The sequence below is a fragment of the Pagrus major genome, chromosome 7, assembly GCF_040436345.1.
Source record: "Pagrus major chromosome 7, Pma_NU_1.0".
NCBI lineage: Eukaryota > Metazoa > Chordata > Actinopteri > Spariformes > Sparidae > Pagrus > Pagrus major.
Window position 1 is genome coordinate 28,107,444 of NC_133221.1, and position 20,523 is coordinate 28,127,966.

Genomic DNA, 20,523 nt, shown 5'->3' on the forward strand with positions numbered 1-20,523 from the left:
AGCAGATCATAAAATCACTGTCATATCCCTACAATAACTACAGAGGACTGAGATAGGTCATAAAGGTTTCATGTGTTGTTTTGTCTTTATCCAGATGTTTCTACTTGTATAACACTCCCGTTATGGCTTCCAGCAAGTGTGTTGTATGTGATTTGTGTGACTCATTATAATGCCCTGTGGTAATGTAAAATTTCTGTCATTTTCTGACCAGGGTTTACTGTAGTTTTCAGATGAGCTATCATTCAGTCATGTAATATAGTCATTCGGAATAAATCATTTTTCATATCATAGTATTTAGCATTTTAAAGGAACATCTGCTTATTTTCATGCTAATCATTTTATTTTTGGTTTCTTCTATGCCTAAGTGCTCAAAAAACACATCGGTTTTCTCTTTGCTTTTTCAGCATTTTTGCTTTAGCTCCGGTCTATGTCTCCCCTGATTGGTCAGCCCACAGATGCCTGAGCCAGCACTGCTAACAACAACAGAGCAGCTGTGCTAAATCAAATCTTACAAGCCAAACAAGCCGCAACGCATAAATTATGCAAATGTGCGACATGGTGACGTAGTGTGATGTCACAAAGTCACAGAATTAAAGGCTGACGAGGCGTTTCAGGAGCATTGTTTTCTGTGGGAGAGAGGAGCTTCTGTTGGTGCTGACTTTGACCTTTTAAACTTTCAAGATCTTTGACATGCAGAAGAACAAACATTAAACACTGAAGGAAAGGAGAAAACAAAAAAGCATTATTGGTCTCTTAATATTCATTTCTATATACATTATGGTATTCAAGCTGCTAAGAGTCATGCAACAGGATAAAATTCTTGGTAAATTAGGGCATACATATCAGCATTTTGCGGCTCAGACTGCATGCTGAGCTTTTTGCCTGTTGCCCATGAGCATGTCTGAATAGGTGGCGGCATGATTGAGTGAATGAGGGAGCCACTGAGTGGGTAAGAGAGTGTGTTTACATGCTTCCTAATAACATCAGTAATAGAAGTTTTGCTTTCACTCCAGCTGAGCAGACCTCATATAAACAGCTCCTCTGGCCTGGAGTTACTTCACTGGCTCCAACCTAATTTGATTTGCCTGCGTAGGTTAGATTACCTTTCAGTGTGTTTGGATAAATGATCCACTTCAGCCTGCCTCGTAAACATCAGGAGTGTTGCAGTGTGTACTAGTATACAGAACAGAGTTGGTGGCTATTTTGCTGTGTAAAAGGACACAGTGTCACACTGAGGAGGTCTGTCTGGCACCGGACTCCCATTGAGTACTACTTCTACTACTACTATTGTTACTGATAGTGCTACAGTATCTGTCCTGTATTACAGTTTGTGTCCTACATGTATGTGTCAGTATGTGATTGTCAATGTAAGCAGCCGTGCAATGCATTCTGTTAGCACTGCGCTGCACTTTGAGTTGTTAAAAGTACCCAAAAGTCATACGTGAGTAAAAGTAAAGATACCATGTTAAATATTACTTTGGTAAAAGTGAAAGTCACTCATACAAATACTTGTGTATAAGTCTTAAAGTATCTGATGATTAAATGTAATTAAGTATTGAAAGTACAAGTAGAAGTAAATTATACATATATTAACATGTATGCCTATACTGTGTGAGTTGATTAATTATGGGTCTGGAAAATTATCATATCCGAATCCATTCTGACTATAAGTATCAGTGTTATTATTTTTTTTATTTGATTGTCGATAAAATAAGTACATTTAATCATTCACTTATTTGGCTCTGATGCGGCAAGTAATCTGTTAAGTGACTAGTAACTAAAGTTAAGGAAATAATGTAGTGAGTAAAAAGTACAATATTTGTCTCCAAAATGTAGTGAAGAAGAAGTATAAAGTACTAGAAAATGGAAATACTCAAGTTAAGTACAAGCAGCTCAAAATTGTACCTAATTGTACTTAAGTTAGTGTACTTAGTTACATTCCATCACTGGTTTTAAAAAATAGGGCACCAGGTTGGGTGCTCCTTATACACATACAGATGGGGTCTATCGGCTACTTTATGTAAATCAGGAGTGTCCAGTGCAACTCGCTGCCTTTGAAAACTCCTAAAAACTAACTGTTGTCGATCTAAAATGAAGACTGCTATTTATACTTATGCTACTACTACAAGGCCTACTGTAGGCCTACTACAAGTGGTGCTGCTGCTAAGACTACCAAAACTACTGCTACATCTAATGAAGCTTTGCTGAAGTGCAATGCTGCTGTCAGTTATCATTTCAGTCAGATGATGCAATCATCCTCCGTCTCAATCACCTCCGGTCCTCATCACATTCAGCACCCACAGGTCCATCTAATGTGCTCATCAGTAGTCCCGCTCCACATCACATCCATCCACATCTGCAGCGTTGCCCTTCACTCTTTTGCCACCACGAGTGTCTAGACTTCATCCTTGGGTTATTTTGTACAACCCTTAAGATGACATGACGATTGGCTTTAATCGACAAAGTCTCTTCATATTCTTGAATTTAGTGTTATGGGCACATGCAAATAAATGAAACTGATCAGTCAGACTCTGTTTCACTCAAGAAAGTTAGGACAGTGCAATATACTTTAGAACTTTAGAGCTCTTTTTACATTTTTTTCCCACAAACTGGCAACTACCAAGACTCTTAATGGCGGACAAAACACAGATACCACGTAATACCAATGGTGTTTTACTATTGGCTCACAAACCTTATTAGGGGCTGGAAGAACTGCCAGAATTCTTACATGAAGATAAACAAAACATTCATTTTGGAGTCGACAATAAAAAAAAAGATGAATTTACAATCACAACAATGTTTTTAAGGAAAACCTTGCACCTTTCTACAAGCTCTGGAGAATGTATTATTTTGAAAAAATGATTTGTTTACATAAAAATGTTATCAATGTGACCTTTAATGCTACAGAGACTGCATGTGCTACTACTTCTGCCTTATCCACAGAACACGCTTTGACAAGTCACAGGAGGAAAAGATGCTTCAATTTTGGGTTTCCTGGTATTGTGCTCGATGACTCAGTGTCAGGTTTTGCTCGAAAAGAAGTCATATGAGGTGTTGTCTTGACTTCCTCAGTCTCAGAAGGCATTCATAGTTCCATAGAGGAGCAACAAGTCATTGTGAAAGAAGAGCTTGAAAGGGAGGTTGAAAAGCAGCACACAAGGAAAAGGAAAGAGAAATGAGGAAAGTTGTCGGGCGAGGGGATTTCTGAAGTTATTCAACCGTCTGACAAGTGGTTCTAATGACGCATGCTGGTGTCTTCACTTTGACTCTGTCATGACTTAAATAGAACAATAACACCTCAGTTTTTCATCCTATCAGAAGTCAAAATGTCTGCCATTATCGGTACGAGTCCTACCACTGCAGCTACATACGGTGAAATCCTAATGTGATTTTGTCAGTGACAACACATTGAGTCTACACAAGTCTGCACGAGTCTGCTCTCCCCCTCAAATGAAATGGACCACGGCTCATTTAGCCACTCTCATCTTAAACTGACCTCAAATCAGACTGAGGTCCTGTAAGGTTGTTGGACACAAAGTGCTTAAAGAGAAGCAAGAGAGCTGCCGTTCACTGCATCCAGTCAACACTTCTCTGTTTCCCCACACTGATTACGTCCCAGCTCACATCAATAGTCAGCCTGTTAGATATATTAGGAAGTCCTTGTATCTTGTTAGACTAAGCTCGACGGGAGTTATCTCTGTGGCCAATTTCAGGTCCCCAGATTTATAATTCAGGTCTAATCTGATGTTATATTTGAGGAAATGCAGGGCTCAAAGTGATTACTCACTAACAGTCTCATGAAGTCCACAGAGGTTCTTTTCTCTGCCCCACAAACTAATTGGTTTCAGCTGCTCTATTCAAACTCACAAACACCTACACATATGCATATTATGTAAGCCCCAGATGGACCTAATGAATCAAATTGATTTATTTCCTCTGGTAATGCTTGCAACGTGCCAAAAGTGAAAATGGGGAAAATGTGTGCTCTTCTTTGGTGCATTTTTCAAGGTTGTAACAATTACAGACGATACACTGAACAAAGCTGGCACACGCACAAAGGAGCACTGGAAGGTACATGTCTGTAAATACTTTCTAGTCAGTATAAGTTTCTTATCCACATTGGACGAGCTGGTTATCAAGAAAACGGAACCCGAAATGGAATAAAAAAACACGTGTAACTGTAAACCTTTATGATTTGAGGATAGTGGCTTTGTTGTGATCCTTACAGTTTTGTTTACTCCGTTAAACTGTTTGTAACCTTGAGCAGCGTGTTCGAGCTGTAACCGGCTTTAGCCTCACCAGCTGACCCGGCCCCCTGCAGCTTTAAATCCTGCCATGTAAACAGGAAGCTGCAGCAGTTCACTGGGTGATTGGAGCAAGCCTGTGGCTGAACTTACTCTGCAGTGACACTAAATAAGTCTCATTCAGGGTTTTTCATGAAGGTAGGGCTGGGCAGTATATCAATATTATATTGTGTTCTTGATATATAAGACTACATATCGTCTTACATTTTGGATATCATTAATACAGCCCGACCAATAATTTGGTTGGCCAATATTTGCCTGTCACAGATATATCCCAATCCTCTATCAAGGAGGTTATGTTTTCACCCATGTCTGTTTGTTTGATGGTTTGTTGGTTGGTTTGTCAGCAGGATTACACAAAAACTGCTAAATGTATTTCCATGAAACTTGGATGGAGGATGGGTCTCAGCCCAGAATAGACCTCATTCACTCTTGGAGCAGATCCGGATAAAGGGATGGATCCAGGAATGTTTCTCACTCTCTTTGACATTGCGAGATATAACTTTTTTCTTTTTTTCTTTTTGGGCGAGAATAATACATAGATCTTGATAAAAAAAATTAAAAAAAACATTTAAAAAAAACAGGCCTAATTAGTTGTCTGGTATCTGAGTCAGACAGTAAGGGGACTGTTGGGCCTTGGTGGAGGTATGCACTCTACTGAGTGCTGTTTTAGTATATAATTATTAAATTCCCAGTGAAGTTTACTGTTTCACTGACAATAAAGTGTATTGTTAAATTGTGAACTATTCTGTCCTTTCACCATTACATATCTTTGTCACATCATCATTGTCAAAAATGTGTGTGTATCTGCGAACATATCGATATACTGAGTATCAGTCGGGCTCGCGTCTGTTATATAGAGATATGACAATAGTGTTGTCTTTTCCTGGTTTTAAAGGCTGCATTACAATAAAGTGATGTACTTTTTGTAAACTTACCAGACTGTTCTGAATGTTTTCATACTACTCCTTACCCACTTAGGCCTTAAAAGACTTTCTTATAATATTGTCATAATATTGATATCATTGTATTTAGCCAGAAATATTGTGATATCTGAATTTGTCGCCCAGTCCTAGCATTTATGAAGCACTTTTGCAGAGATTTTTGAATATAAATAAACATTTTAAAGGTAAATAAGATATATGTTGTGTGTATCGTATATAGTCTGTATCATGATGTAGCCTAAAAGTATTGTAAGATTCATTTAAGGTCATTTCGCCCAGGCCTAGCTGGCGGTTGTGAAATGATCAGCTCTGTGCCACAGCACTGGTAAAAACATTGATCCAACTGTGACCTGCGATGTTTTGTTTTTCACCTCTGAGATGTTAAAAATGTCTTTCCAAGAAAATAGTTTCTATGGGTGATTACATTTATTACAGGACTCTTCACCCTTTCCCTAAAGTTGCTGTTTTTCTAAAGTACCCGGCACACACATCTATTTTCAGACACTCTCCTGAGACGCACACAGTACCAACAGCAATGTGGAATATTTGTAAAAAAAAAAAAAAACAGCTTGTTGTTGGGAACAAAGATTCCCTGCGAGAATTACACAAGTTTAATAAAGCAAGAGCCTCAACCCTTTCACCCCCCACCCCACCCCCAACCCATCACTACCACCAACACAAACACTCACACATGTACACACATCCCTCCTGAGTCTAATGCACTTCTTAGACAGCTTAGCTGGCTTTTAGTTACACTGGCAGTCTCATCCTATTTGATGGATTAAGTGTCCTTGCCTTTTGCCTACATACAGACTCGCATTCAAGGGTATAGGATCATTCATACAGCACAGCGCCACAGCGCAGCTAATAACATTTGCAGACTTTCACTTTATACACTTTTGTGCTCTTGTAAACTGATCCTGAATGATGTATTAACACAATAATGTGTCTGTGTGGGTTTAGACTTGGTAAAGCATAAGGCTGCTCACTTTAAACCGCAGCCTGAATATGAGACTAATTTGAGTTTATTATAGATCGGTGTACAGTATATGTTGACCAACAAGTGTCAAGAGATTGCAGTGCAGAAATGCTAAACATATCCATCTATTTTCTGCTGTTTATCCAGGTCTGTGCTGCAGTGGCAGCAGGCTAAACAAGGTAACCACAGGACGTCCTTCTCCCCAGCCACGCTCCTCTTCAGCTCCTCCAGGGGGATCCTGGGGCGTTCACAGTCCAGGTGGGATATAAGATCCCACCAGACTCTTATGTCCTGTGGTCTGCCCGCAGAAATGTCTGGGCCCCTGAAAAGATCCGTTGAATGGGCCCTCCTAAAACTGCTTCACTAAAAATAAACTAGAATGCCACTAAGTAGAGCGCATAACTCCGCCGAGGCCCAACAGTCCCCATGAATTCAATCAAGCCTTATCACCATTGGTGCCTTTCTGCCATTATCTCAGTTGCACATTGGTGGTAGGTGAAGGTTTCTCTCCCTATTTGTTACTGTGTGTACTGGACTGAACAAAGCCTACCTTACCCCATGAAAACAAATTTATACCCACTTGATTCAAATTTTTTTAGGATCTGCATTAAATTGTACTTTTTTATTAAGATCCGTCTATAATTCCCTGAGAAACACCAACATGGAAATATGCCCTATGTCGCAAAAGAGAAAGTTAAAAGAAAAATTCCTGGATCCGTCCCCTTATCCGGATTCGCACTTAAAGTTAATGGGGTCTATTCTGGGGCCGAGACCCAACCTCCATCCAAGTTTTAGGGGAAATCTATTGAGTAGTTTTTGTGAAATTGTGCTGACAAATCAACCAACCTACCTAAAAGACAAACGGACACTGGTGAAAACACAACCTCCCTGGAGGAGGTAACAGATGCAGAACGTCTTCACTATTATCGACATCATCGTCTTCGTCACGGGTGGTGGTGGCTCCTTCATGCTAATTACCTCTTGGCTAGTAACCTAAGCTGTAACATTACCTCCTGGCTGTCGTTCACCTCTTTAGCCTGGATGGGAACAGCCTTCTGAGCTGAAAAAAAAGTTGCTCATGAGATTATTGCTTTCTTCTTGAAACTCCTTCCAGCTCCCTCTTTTTCTTCTCCTTTATTTCCTGGCACCCCGATTTATGTGCAGTTCCGATAATAGCAAGCTTTTTCATTCCAACATTAGCTAGTCGTTTGTTTAGATCAGTACATTTCTCAGGTCACGTGGCCGGGCGCCCACGGTGCACTTTGGACGTTTTGATATTGTGTACAAAAAAATTAGCTCATACCATTTTTTAAATATTTTGTTTCAAAATAAAATGTGGTTATCGTTGATTATATTAAGATTAACATGATTATTGCTGACCTCTACGGGCCCTCCTAGCAGCTGGCCCCAGAAAGCTTTCACCTGCACCTCCAGATGTCCCTGTACTTGCACAAGGGTGCGTCATCCCAATAAGACGACCAAACCACGGTGGGTTCTTGATTTCAGACATGAAGGTTGAGTACACTTCTAATTTCCATCCGGCAAGTGTCGATCTTCCAGGCCAAAATGAGATCTGTTGCTCACAGATTTTTAGGGGGCCAGTGGGGGCCTAAAGGTCAGAGAAGCGAGCCTGGGCCAGACAGTTGCTGGTTCAATACCCAGGACTGGCAGGACTCTCCGGTGGAGAGTTATTGTTCTTTTAACAACAATAATCCTGACAGAGGGTAAATATATATGTAAGTAATTGATGGCTGCATACATGATATGGTGCTAAAAGCCTAAAGTTAAAGCACATGTCTCAAAAAGTCAACATCGTCACCATGTTTCACGTGGAAGAGGTTACATTTATGCAGCATTGTTCATATTCACTTTGAAGAGAGAAAAGGCTCTTAGGATGAGAACTAACCAATGTGTTCAGCCAACGTAATGCTATCAGCCTTACGAGTCTGGCTGGGGTTGCTCTTGTGTAAACTTGCTCAAATCCAATAGAGAGAAGGACAGAACCGCTAACGTCACATTAGCCCATACTCTGATACAGAGGTATCTGATGCCAACCCCTTATGCAGTGAATGCAGTGAATGTGCCATCTCAGGGCTTTTTCCAACATAACCTTTAACCTAACAAACAAACACTGGCCATTATATCATCATCAGATTTTGAATTGGTGTCAGACTAAAAATTCAAAACATTCAATATCTGTTGGACTCATTTTATTATCAGGATTTTATTTTCAGTTTTTTTTCCCGTGATACCAGACCTTGTAAATTGTCTGTCTGAGTTAAACACGCAGATCAAATATTAATGCACAACTGAAAGAGAGTGTTACAGTAATATGTGACTCTTGGCGCAGGGTGGCTGTGGGCGTAGAGTGAAGCAACACATGTCACTTGGGTCAGAACTGAGTCCAGGTATTATTCAAGGTTAAAGAGTGAGCGAGAAAACAAGAGAGGCAGGTTAATGAACCATGACTTCAGACACAATGACGCACATGATGTGTAACAGAGTCCACTGTTCCACTGCTGCCTCTGTTATTCTAAAAGACAGAGGAGGAGAAGACAGAAGGAAGACCGACCTAAATCTCCCAGTCCATACATCCCACACTTGTTTGCTCTCCTTCCTTCTTCATTTGTTTAACCCATAAAAACACGTCCAGGCCAGAGTTCATCACCTGCCTTTCAAGGACATGAACCAGTTCTGTCGTCAACACACCTCAGGAGTCAAGGGTTGTGGGTTGGGTTGTATGTGCAAGATACCTATCATCTTCCATCCTCCACATCAAGAATTCTCCTCCACTTTTTAGTGAATATACAACGTGAGGCCAATACTGTCCTGTGTAAACAGGTTGATCACTATTCAACCTGATATCTGAAATCAGATATTACGTTTGGAGGAATTAATGAAGCAGTGTCATCTCTCCCTGCGAGTGGGTGTTTAATAAATATTTGATGCTAAAAAAAGGCAGTTTACTCAGGCCCAAACACCAAATATGCAAATCCCCATAATGCCTGCTGTGAGATTAATGTCCCTGCTTTGTTGTCTCTGCTAATGCTTTCTGCTGGCTGGTGACCGAGGGGATCAGGTGCAGGAAAGATGGTCCTGTTTGCTTTTCATCCGGCAGCATTTCTCTGTTGGTTTATTATATATAATAAAGACAGCAAACAGAACAGGCAACATGTTTCAGTTAGATAAGTTAAATGAGGCATTCTCTCTCTCTCTCTCTCTCTCTCTCTCTCTCTATGTATATATATATATATATATAAGATTTTCATTTAAAGATACTTTTTTATTTTTTTTATTTTAACAGTGGACCATCCCATGAATCTGCAATACCAGTCCATTTTGACACTCAGTGTGCATCAATTATAGCAGGCTGGTCTGTGGCTATATGAAGTATGAAGCTGTAGTTACCCCTCTTGTGTCATTTCTTGGGTGTAGTGAGAAAAGTCCAATAAAGAAGTGGTTGGGGAGGTAGGATGGATGATAACCAGGCTTTCCCCCCATATGTAAGTAGGGTACCTTATGTAATTATGTAACACAAGTTACATACTTCTGACATGACTTCACATACATAGGGTGAGTAATGTAACCAAACTCTGAACATTTACCAACATTAATAACAGTCCCAAAGTCATTATATGTCATGATATGTGAACTGTCTGTCAGCGAGCTTTATTTTGAAAGTCTGACCAGACCTTACATAGACCATTTATTATTGCCAACTCGGCTTTACTGAGCTTTATGACATAATTGCAAATAATTAATGCGAATTTGAAAAAATGAGATATGATTTAAGACTGTTTTTGTCAACTTTGATAAGAGCCATGCTAGCTACGCTAACTGGCTGCTGGCTGTAGCTTCATAATTTGCTGCTTATTATATGAGTGAGATAAATCTTCTCAGCCGACTCTCATCAAGAAAGCAAGCGAGCATTTTTCAAATGAACTCATGTTTTACAGCTCTGAATACCTACTGTACACTACCTGCCCAGCACAAACTGCCAGACAGACACAGTTAGCAACTAGCTAGTGAACATAGTGGAGCATTAAGAAGCTAAACAGCCAAATATCTTTCTCAGGGGTTAATGAAGACCAAAACAGAGCTGTAAAGGAGAGTGAATATTGGACTTACATTGATCAGAAGAACAACTCCTAATGAATGCTAATGTTGCTAGCCGGAGCTAGCTGGATGTGTAAATGGGCAACAGGTGATTTGTCAGTGTTATTGGTGCATTCCATTTACCTCGGCGGTCAGAAATCGGAGTTGATGTGTTCCAGTACAAGTAAAGTACAGTTCTAGTCAGGTTAGCAATACCTGAAACAATGCACACAGAAGCAACATGTCCACAGAGAAGAAGTTGGACAGTATTGTGGGAAGTGCTAATAAACAGTGTATTCTACAGCTTTCACAGCTGTTGATATGCAGGACAGGCATCTTGGATTTTGAAGTCAGTGTTGGTGAAATGCATCAGGAGTAGAAATCCGACTTCAGGGGACGCTCCAGTCTAAATTCCCGACTGGGAATTCCAACTTCCCAGTTTAAATGGAACCTATTACAACTTGTTTCTGTTGCCCCTAAGTGGCCACAAAATCAGTTAATGCAGTTTATAGTTTACCTACCATCACTACAATACTTCAAAGTTCAAACCTCTCTCACAGAGCACTTACACTCTTACAGAATTAAACTGTCTGGTCTGGCGGATTTGATGACACATGGTGCAAATGGCTGATATGTTTTAATAATAGAGGTTTTGACCTTAGGGAGCAGTGTTTATGGCTCTCCCTGAGAAACCATGGGCTGAAAGGATTCATTGCGTCACGTAGTGCTAAACTTTAAGGATTGTACCTTTAAAGCCATGACATTTTGCTGCTGGGATCTACTACACTGTAAAAAAGTAATAATACATTCAGTCATTACCACCATTGTTTTCCAAAACTCCTCAGATTCCAGATACTGCTGTTTTTCCAGGACAGAGGCTGCAGTGTTTAGCGTTGCTGTCATGGCTACTGCCATGCTCCACAGAGAATATTATGCCTCCAAGTCCTGGATCTGTAGTCTTAATCCAAACCATTTACAGACACAGAGAACAAAGCTTTGCCTTTATTCAAACCCCTAAACAGGGGTATTATATATCCCCTTCCTCCTCTGTCTGTTCTGATCTAAAAATGGTTTGCTGGAGTATACACGTGATGGTGGCCAACTCCTTATTTAATGGTTTTAAGTTATGTCTCTGCCTATTCACAGATCCCTGTGATGGGAAGAGACAGAGGGATTATGTGATGGGGAAGAGAAGTATTGTCAGACACTTTTTGGACTACACTGCCTGTATACAGTGAGATAATCACTGTGAGTGGATTTAAGGGAATTGACTGAAATACTGAGTAAAGTAGAATATGTAAGATGCAATGTCATCCAAGTACGCTGTTAACATAATTGTAGCTGTGGCGGAACGCACCGGTCATTTAGTGGATGATTTTTTGGAAACAGCTCAGATCTCAGTGAGTGAATAACTTTTTAGCAAAGAAGCACCGTGGGAGCTGACTTTGACCTCCAGTGCCAGACAACAAACTGTTACCCAGTGCATCCGCTAAAATAGTTAAAGGTGTTGTCTGTAACATTCATCCATTAAATGTGGCCTTACGTCTCCCCCTTCCACTGCATTGACACCAGAACACCACTGTTGTTCTTATCATCTGCCCCCTCAAGTGAATGCCACAAACTAACGGTGCTAAAGCTAAATGGCAAACGTTGACATTGGTAACGCTAATAAAATAATTATTCCACATTTAATAAATGCGGCGAGAGTTAGATAACACTGATACCACTCTTACATCTCTACTCTAAATATGAATCTAGTGCCAGCAGTCGATTAGCTTAGCTGAGAAAAAAGAGTGGGAAAACTCTGTCCGAAGGTGACAAAATCCAGCTACCAGCACCTTCACAGCTTGGTCACATCTGGATTGTTTGAATTGTGCAAACGGCAAAGTAAGGTGTGCTGAACTATCTATTGGCTCACGCACAGTGACTTCCTTTTTTCTTTTCTCGATTTTTGTACAAATGAAACAAATGAGATGTTAATTATAATGTAATTCAGAATAATAATGTTAATTCTGAAAAATGTGGAAGTGTTGATAGGTGGATCTTTTCACTTGAGACAGACGGCACCAGTAATCATGATTTAGATAGGGGTAGGCTCGCTGTCTCGCCTTTAGCATACACACTGAGAATGAGAGTGGTATCCATCTTCTGATCTAGGTGATGCGAGGAAGCACTTATGGCCGAACACACTTTGATTCAGCCGATCAGGATGAGGAACCACTGGCAACTACGGGTGGGATTTAGGTTTGACGACCAGCGAGAGAAGCAAACTGTTTGTTTGAAAACAACAACAGCGGCTCTTGAAGACGTTAGCCTAGATGTTGCTGTAGCATCAGTTTTATCAGAACTGGAGAGTATATTTCATTGAGAGAAGAATAAAGAACAGAACTGAAGGCTTTCCTCGATGGAGAATATGTTTTTTGCTCTTCTCTCCACTGGACTTTGTAAGAATTGATTTACCAACGGGCTCTGCTGCGGTGATCTGATTGGCTGAAGTTAGCCCGTGATAGACAGAAGGTTTGTCCAATCTGGCATGTCAGGTTAGTACAAAGTTGGAAAGAGTGCAAAGAGAAAATATCAATAAAGGTGCAAGTCTAAAAATATTCATAAACATTATCCTAAGTCCAAAATACACACAATGCCAAAATTATATCAAAAATCATATGTTGCTCATATCTTGTTATATTTATGAGAAGTGACATACAGGCATGTATGTACAATATCAAATCTCCAACACAGGTAAGTGTATATTGTTAAATTTAAAAAGAAATTCATAACTTTCTAAACTATTCCTTTGACAGAACTCCACTCAGCCCCTCAAGAGACACATTACACGGTTTTACACAGCGTGTGATTGTGCCGACTTTGGCTGTGTTTCTCTTCGGTTCATAACTCCGTCCACAGCACCTCTCAGCTGTGACAGCATAACAACAACAAAAAGCTGTTTTATAAAGCAGCTCTGTGGTGAGGTAAGTGGAAAAACAGAACAGCCACATTGTTGTTATTGGTAATACTACTGGTTCTTTTATTGAGTCTTTTAAAATTCGACACGATTACGTCTCCTTGATTATTTACTCAACTTCAGCTTGCAGCGCGTACAGCGGAATCTGTCACTTTGAATTAAGCACAGTCGTTCTATATTCCCGTAACGTATCATATGGCCTTCCTGAGCTACATTTAACTTGGTTCCAGTTGATGTTTTAGGAAACCACTTTGGAGCATGCACGAAACCCTCAGTGGCCTTTGTTTGAGACCAATAGTTAAAGCAATTTTCTCGAAAACTGTTACGCACAATCTTACAGTAGCCTGTCCAACTTGTAGTAGCCCTCAAGCAGCTCCCTGCAAACTTCAAGTGTGCCTCCTTTTTCTTTCTTTTTCTTTTTTTTTTCCAGCTTGAAGGCCTCATTTATATTTGCCCAAAGTTTCCCTGAGCTAAGCCTCTCTGACCTATTACCCAAAGTCCCACAAAACCAGGTTTGTTCAAGTCCCTTTAAAAAACACACGTTTTTGCCAGATGTTGTTCCTTGTTTCTTTCCACACTCTCATAAAAAATTATGTTTTGAGAAAAAAAAAAGAATGTTGTAATGCCATCAGGATATGCTTGTTGTTGTGCAGGAGAGTGATGTGTTCCTGGGGATATGAGAATGAAATCATCTTTGCTGAGTGCACCTACAGGAAAGACAAATCAGTCTTTCTGACGTCCCACTCCACCACGTTCAAAGTTTCGACACAGTGGTCGTTCACTTTCTGAGCTGCATCTCGGTCCCTCCTCCTGCCTCTCCTCAGCTGCTGCCTGCTTCAAAACACCTCCGCTGGTAGCATGTTTACATCAGGCACAGCTCCTCTGCCTCTTTAAGTCATTATGTTTAATAGGCCGTCACAGCACGTCCGGCTCCGACTGTTCCTCTTAGGTTGCAGTGATCTGTTCACTCACTTTTTCTCTCCTTACATAATAATTATCAGCCTGTTCGATGATTCTCTGCAGGGACAGGTACACATAGAAATTCTGGATTACTTACCATTTTCCGAAGTAAGTTTTAGAATAGTTTTAGTTTTTTAATATAATTCAGTATGACTTGAAAATCATCTTGCAAAAATGTTAAAATTGGTTGGCACAGTAATGTGAGTAGAGGCAGTTCTGAAAACTCCTCATTGGTGCGTTCAAAGACAGACAGATGAACATCATTGTGGCCAGTTTTACTAGCTCCCAAAGAAAACCCTTCTCATTAAGTCTGTGGATTATCCAAAGCTATCAGGATCATGTCCTTGGTAGATTCTGATGAAGTATTTCAACCATTTGAGTGCCAAAAACGAAATTCTTGTCCCCTCCATTGTATTTGGATGGAGGCAGATGTCTCAAATATCTCAGAAAGTGGACAAATAAACCAAAACTAAACCACTGTGGCTATGTGGATAAACAGTATGCATTTTGTGATTTTGCTGAGCTGATCCTTTAAAGCGGCTATAATTATTGTTTTTTATCAACATTGGATCAAATGACTGTGTGTAAAGGGAAAGGTGTCACTTATAGTTACAGAACCATAAAGATTAATCACCGTCACCACTGTCATATGCATTGTTTCCTGCCAGCAGCCTCTGACAAACCCACTACCTGCCCGGCACCACTCAACAAACAGACACAGTTAGCATATAGTTGGTTAACATAGTAAAGCATCTGGCAGCCTCAGAGAAAGATATTTATCTCAAAACATAGCTGAAATATGAAAGAATATTGGACTTATAATAATAATTATTATTATATCATAGTATTGGACAGAGACTCAATCCCAAATGAATTGTAACTATCTATCTAATTTTCTCCACACTTTTTGGATGACATGAAACTCACGCATCAGTCGGGCACCTCAGGCTTCCAAGTGGAGGATGTTATTACATCAGATTACTGCCCATGGTTTTGGAATGAAATGTCATAAACTGTATTATTCAGTATTTTATTTACTTTCTACTTACTCACCTTCACTCTCTCCTTAACTGGCTTGTCACTCATTCAACCAATGGAACTGTGTTGGTAAATCAGCAGGTTTTGACCCAAATAAACCCAAATGAGAGCAGAAGAACCCGTAATATCAGTAACATGAGAATGTTACACATCCTCATCAGAAAAACCACCACAGGCTATAGGTTGTCTGTGCAAGCAGCTCATTATGAGCCATATTTGCATTTCTTGTTAGGCGGCACCTCTAGTGGCCAGAGTAATCATTACGGCAGCAAATGAGGGACAAGGGTATAAAGAGTGACAGGGAGGAGGATGTATGGGTCAAATAAACACTGCAGAAGTCTGCTGTTTGGGCCTTGGGTCAGAAACCAAGAGTCAACTGTGAGTAACTTATTTTAACGTTTTCATTTAAAAATGTTTGTTAAGGTAGTTAAGTAACATCACATACATAACATAACTTATGTAAGTAATGTCCTTATTTCAACCCAAACCACGATATTTTCCAAAACTTCAGTAGTTTTCTTGCCTGAATTTAACAAAACTGTGATGTACGACCTGGGCAGGATCGAGGCACAGATATTTTGACATGACATGACAAGAGCCTGGGGTCAGGGGCCCCCTACCATCAACTGCCTGCATAAATAATGTTCAACATACATTTTTAAACATTAAAACATTTAAATATCTTAAGAATCTCTGATATATCAATCAATGTTTACATATTTATTCATTTTTTAAAACATACACATTATTTAGACTTTTCCTTTAAATACAGGTCTAATCAGTCACCTATTAATACAGATATATAAATAGATCAAATATGTGCTAAAGCGGGATAATAATTATGTGGCCTTTAAGTCTTTTTGTGTGTTTAACAAATATCAAAATGTATGTGCGGTGAATATAGACTCAGCAGTTGTATCTACCCATTTATTCTGGCACTGCGTACGATGAAGGTCCATTACGCCTGTCGCTGGTACAGTCATGACGTTTTGGAAACTTGCTCTGGCAATTGACCTATTCAGTCATTTAGGTATGAGTATGTGTTGGAATGTTAATAGCTAGCAGATTATATCCGCCCCTTTTTCACCCTGACTTAAAAAAACATCATATTAATGTAAAAAACAACAACTTCAAAATGAATTTGAAGTGTTATTGCTGTTTATATCAGTCCTGCTGATGCAGACAGATAAAGTCTCTGTATGTTTTTCAACCATTCAATTCCAGACTTGGTACTACCTTTATTTATGTATCACAACTCTGTCAGGTATTTATTTTGAACACAAGATGGAAGCAGATATAGGGGGCAGTGATTTATCCGTGCGTACTGTAAATCAGGTAATACAAACATAATGTACAGCTCTGTGTATTACAGCACTTTAATCTGTTTCCTGAATCAACCAGAACTCATTTTCATGGGAGGAGGCTCAGCGCTCCGTGTGGTGCTGTCGAATGAATGACGACCACGGATACTGTAATAGAATCAGCCCGCCACTTTAAGTCATCCCTCTGCGGACAAACAACAACATACAATGATCAGATTGTGCCGCTTTATGTTTCACTGTAACGCAGTTGAACAACTTCAGGAGATAAGAGTAAACACAAACGTAGTCAAAGCTTATATCAAAACACGACAACAGATTTGTCAAAACAGTTGCTAGCTCAGACTTCTACATTCTTCTTATTTGGACATTCATAAAAACTTCAACAGACGATATAGATTTATTATCAGAGACATAAATGTAAAAGGCTTTCGTAGCTCTACTGTAAGCAAACAAGTGGGTAACATACGTCATCAGGTACTGTACATGACTCCTTATCCAGCCTTATTTTTAAACACCATGAATATACATACAGTTTGTTAAAGGTGCAGTATGCAAGAATTCTCCAATCCAGAATTTATATTCTATACTCCAAACATGGACACTTACTGCTGCCGTTAGCTGGTCAGCTCAGTTTACCATGCAGCTAGTAGTCTTATCAGTTGACTCAGCCGGACTCGGAGCTCAGAGCACCTGGGGGACTCTTGGTGTAGACATCTTTGAATCACGTCAAAACGTTTATTTCTTCATATTCTGTTGATAATTCTATTTTCACTGAAATTTTTCCTTAAACTCAAATTCTTGCACGCTGCACCTTTAATGCAGCCGTAGGACAAAGATAAGAGACAGACAAAAAATTCTCTTGTTGTACAAAAATCACACCACAAGTTCCCTCAGAATACTTTTTTAAACCACTGGTGTCTTGCAGAGGCCTTCCATGCCTCTTTTTATGACCCTGGTAGGAGGCCACATCATTGCAAAATATCAAAAATACATGTCTCTCCATGGGGAATTTCACTTACTGAATATTCCACGTCTCTACAAGACACTGCACACAGCAAGTTCTGAAATCTACAAATGAAAATGTACAGTGACACAATAAAAATGCATATTACTTCGAGATATATCTCTCTCTTGTCTTTTTTTTTTTGAGCAGTTGCAATGACAAAGACCACTTGAACACTTATTTATTCCTCAACATGCAAAATCTTGACGGTTAAAGTAATTATCGTACGAGTTGATAAAAAATTATTATACCTGCACGACACATGAAACAGCAGAAACATCCCTCTAAGCCACCATCATCACACTGACATGAACAAAACGTCCTCGAAAAAAGTCACATTTCACATAAGAACGTACTGCAGGTGTGTCGGAGACTGTAGTTCTTTATGATCAGAACTGTCTGGGTGCCTGATTTCACTTTGCTTGCAGTCAGCTATGGTAGTAAGGACAGTTGCATCAGGTCATGCGTCTGCACTGTGTATAGGAGTTTACAGCAGTCATGCATAATAAAGATTACCCTGCTATATAAATGATGAACACTAGGTGGCAGATTGCACCCACTTTGCACACAGCTCCAGTCTGCCTGGGAATAAAATGTCAAGTCATGGCAGGGGAGGGGAGGGACGTTCAGACATTACACTGGGAGTCAGGTGTATTGCTTTTCAGAGAATGTGCGTTTATCATTTATTGAGATTTCTTTCCCAAAATATGCATACTGAGACTTATCAGACACAGAACAACTCAATCTAAAGAAAGTTTTCTTCTCTGTCGCTTTCTCCAACTCTCATCACACATTTTTCTTTCCCTTCTTGCTCCAAACAAATAAAACCTCTGGGTCCTCCCCTCTTCCCTCTCTCCTCGTCCGTCTGTCTCTTTGCTCCCCTGTCTCACGGCCTTGTCTTTCATGTTTTATCTTTCCATCACTCACAATCCCCCACCTCTGTATTCTTCCCTCCTCCCCGTCTCGTCTTCCCTTCCTTCCTTCCTCCCTCCTCCTCTCTGCAGGGCAGCCGGAGAGACTGGCATTTCTCTAACAGCAGGAGGGGAATCTGCACCCAGCCTCGGCCCACGCTGGGCAAATGGAGGGTGGGTGTGTCATGGCAGAAAGAGGTGTGTGTGTGTTTGTTTAAGTATATGTGTCTGTGTGAAGGTCTGTGACTGGAACCACAACACTAGACCTGCCAACACCTGTCTGCTACCCTATGTACGCTCTTCTTGTCACTTATTCATCCTGTTGCATTAAACCAGAGGTTTCAGAGGGACACTGTGGACTCCCCACAGACAGAAAAATTCTGCAGTTTAAAATAATAAAAGTAATCATGCACTAATTTTCAGAACTACAGTTCACTTAATTTGGAAGCTGTAAACAAGAAGTGTAACGCTGCCATGGGCTAAAACTTGAGCCCCGTTTGTTTTGACAATATTTGTTTACATTTTGACAAATTGGCGCCATAAAGTATGACAAATTAGTTATTAGCTCAGCAGGTAATTGGATTTTAAAGGTGCAATACTCCCTATGAACTCATGCTCAAAACAAATAGGGGGCAGCATATCATCAGAATAACAGCTAAAATCAGTCAGGCCTGTCCCGCTCACAATATCATCAGCCCTGTCGATCATTTGGGGAAAAAAATCAGGTGTTTACCTACTCTCTGAAGTGTGGTCTTTGATTTTCTGGAGGCATTTCTTCGTCAGAAGTCGTACGACGTAGATATGTCGTCCCATTGACTTCAATACAATCAGCACTGCAGTCCCACTGTGGCCCCAAAGCCAGATTCAGCGATATAATGACCCTTCCTTATTTTTAAGGCTCCTCGAGAACACTAGCTGCTTAGCATGCTAATGTCAGTAGATATCTCTGCAGCACAATACATAGATGCCGTTAAGTGTTACACTGTTATTTCCTCACATTCTGTTGATAATTCAGTTAATTTAAGAATGTTTTCAACTAAAATTCTTACATATTGCACCTTTAAGGTCGCTATTTGATTTCATTTTCAATTTAAAAAAATGTCAGCACTGGTGGCTATCGTATCTAGATTTGTCAAGAGATCATTCGTTTTATGCCCTGACAAATGTCATTTACATCCGTACAGTCGTATTTTTCAACAACTTTTCCCCTCAGGGATTCGGCAATAAACAAAAAGACATTACTGTAGTTTGTTATAAAGTTTGGTTTCCCAGATCTGTCCTAGGTAAAACCTGCTCCCAAACAAATCAATAAAGGATCTCTGTAAAAGAAAATAAACCCAATATCTCTGAAGCTGTCAGAGTGTCCTGTGGTGCCAGTCAGTTGATCATCTTTGTGCACACAGTGTCTGGAAGTGTAGCTGCGGGCTACCGGTCAGCTAGCTGTGTCCTCTTTGAAGTGTTGTTTTTTTTTCTTTGGACGTGTGTAATCAGGCTGGGTGGAGAGAAGAAAATATACTGACAGAATCACTGATCCTGCTTTTGATTTCCATGATCAAAACTGAAAGCTCACTTCAATCAATTTTTGATTTTGGATTGAACTTGTGACACCACTGCTATCACCAGATCACTTTGATACTGAAGAAAACTTAAAAAACGTTGATGATTCTGCACGTTAGGTCTGCAGCTGTAAGAGCATCTTCTGTTCTATGATTTCTACGTGGGTTTATAGACATTTATGCTCAGTGAACATCTGAGATGGCGTCCATCTGAGGAAAGTGTAAGTCACACTGAATCTATAAATAAGTGCATCACATCTGTGTGTTGTGGTTGGACTGAGTTATGACTCAGAGAAGAAAGAGTGTGAAACGATTGCGACAATCAGGCGCAAAGGGTTTGAGAGTACCTTAATTGTCTTAAAGTACAGTTTTTAAAGCCTATTTGAGCTGTACATCACAGCTGCTGCTGCTGCTGCTGCACCTCCAACTACTAACTGTTTCACAACTAC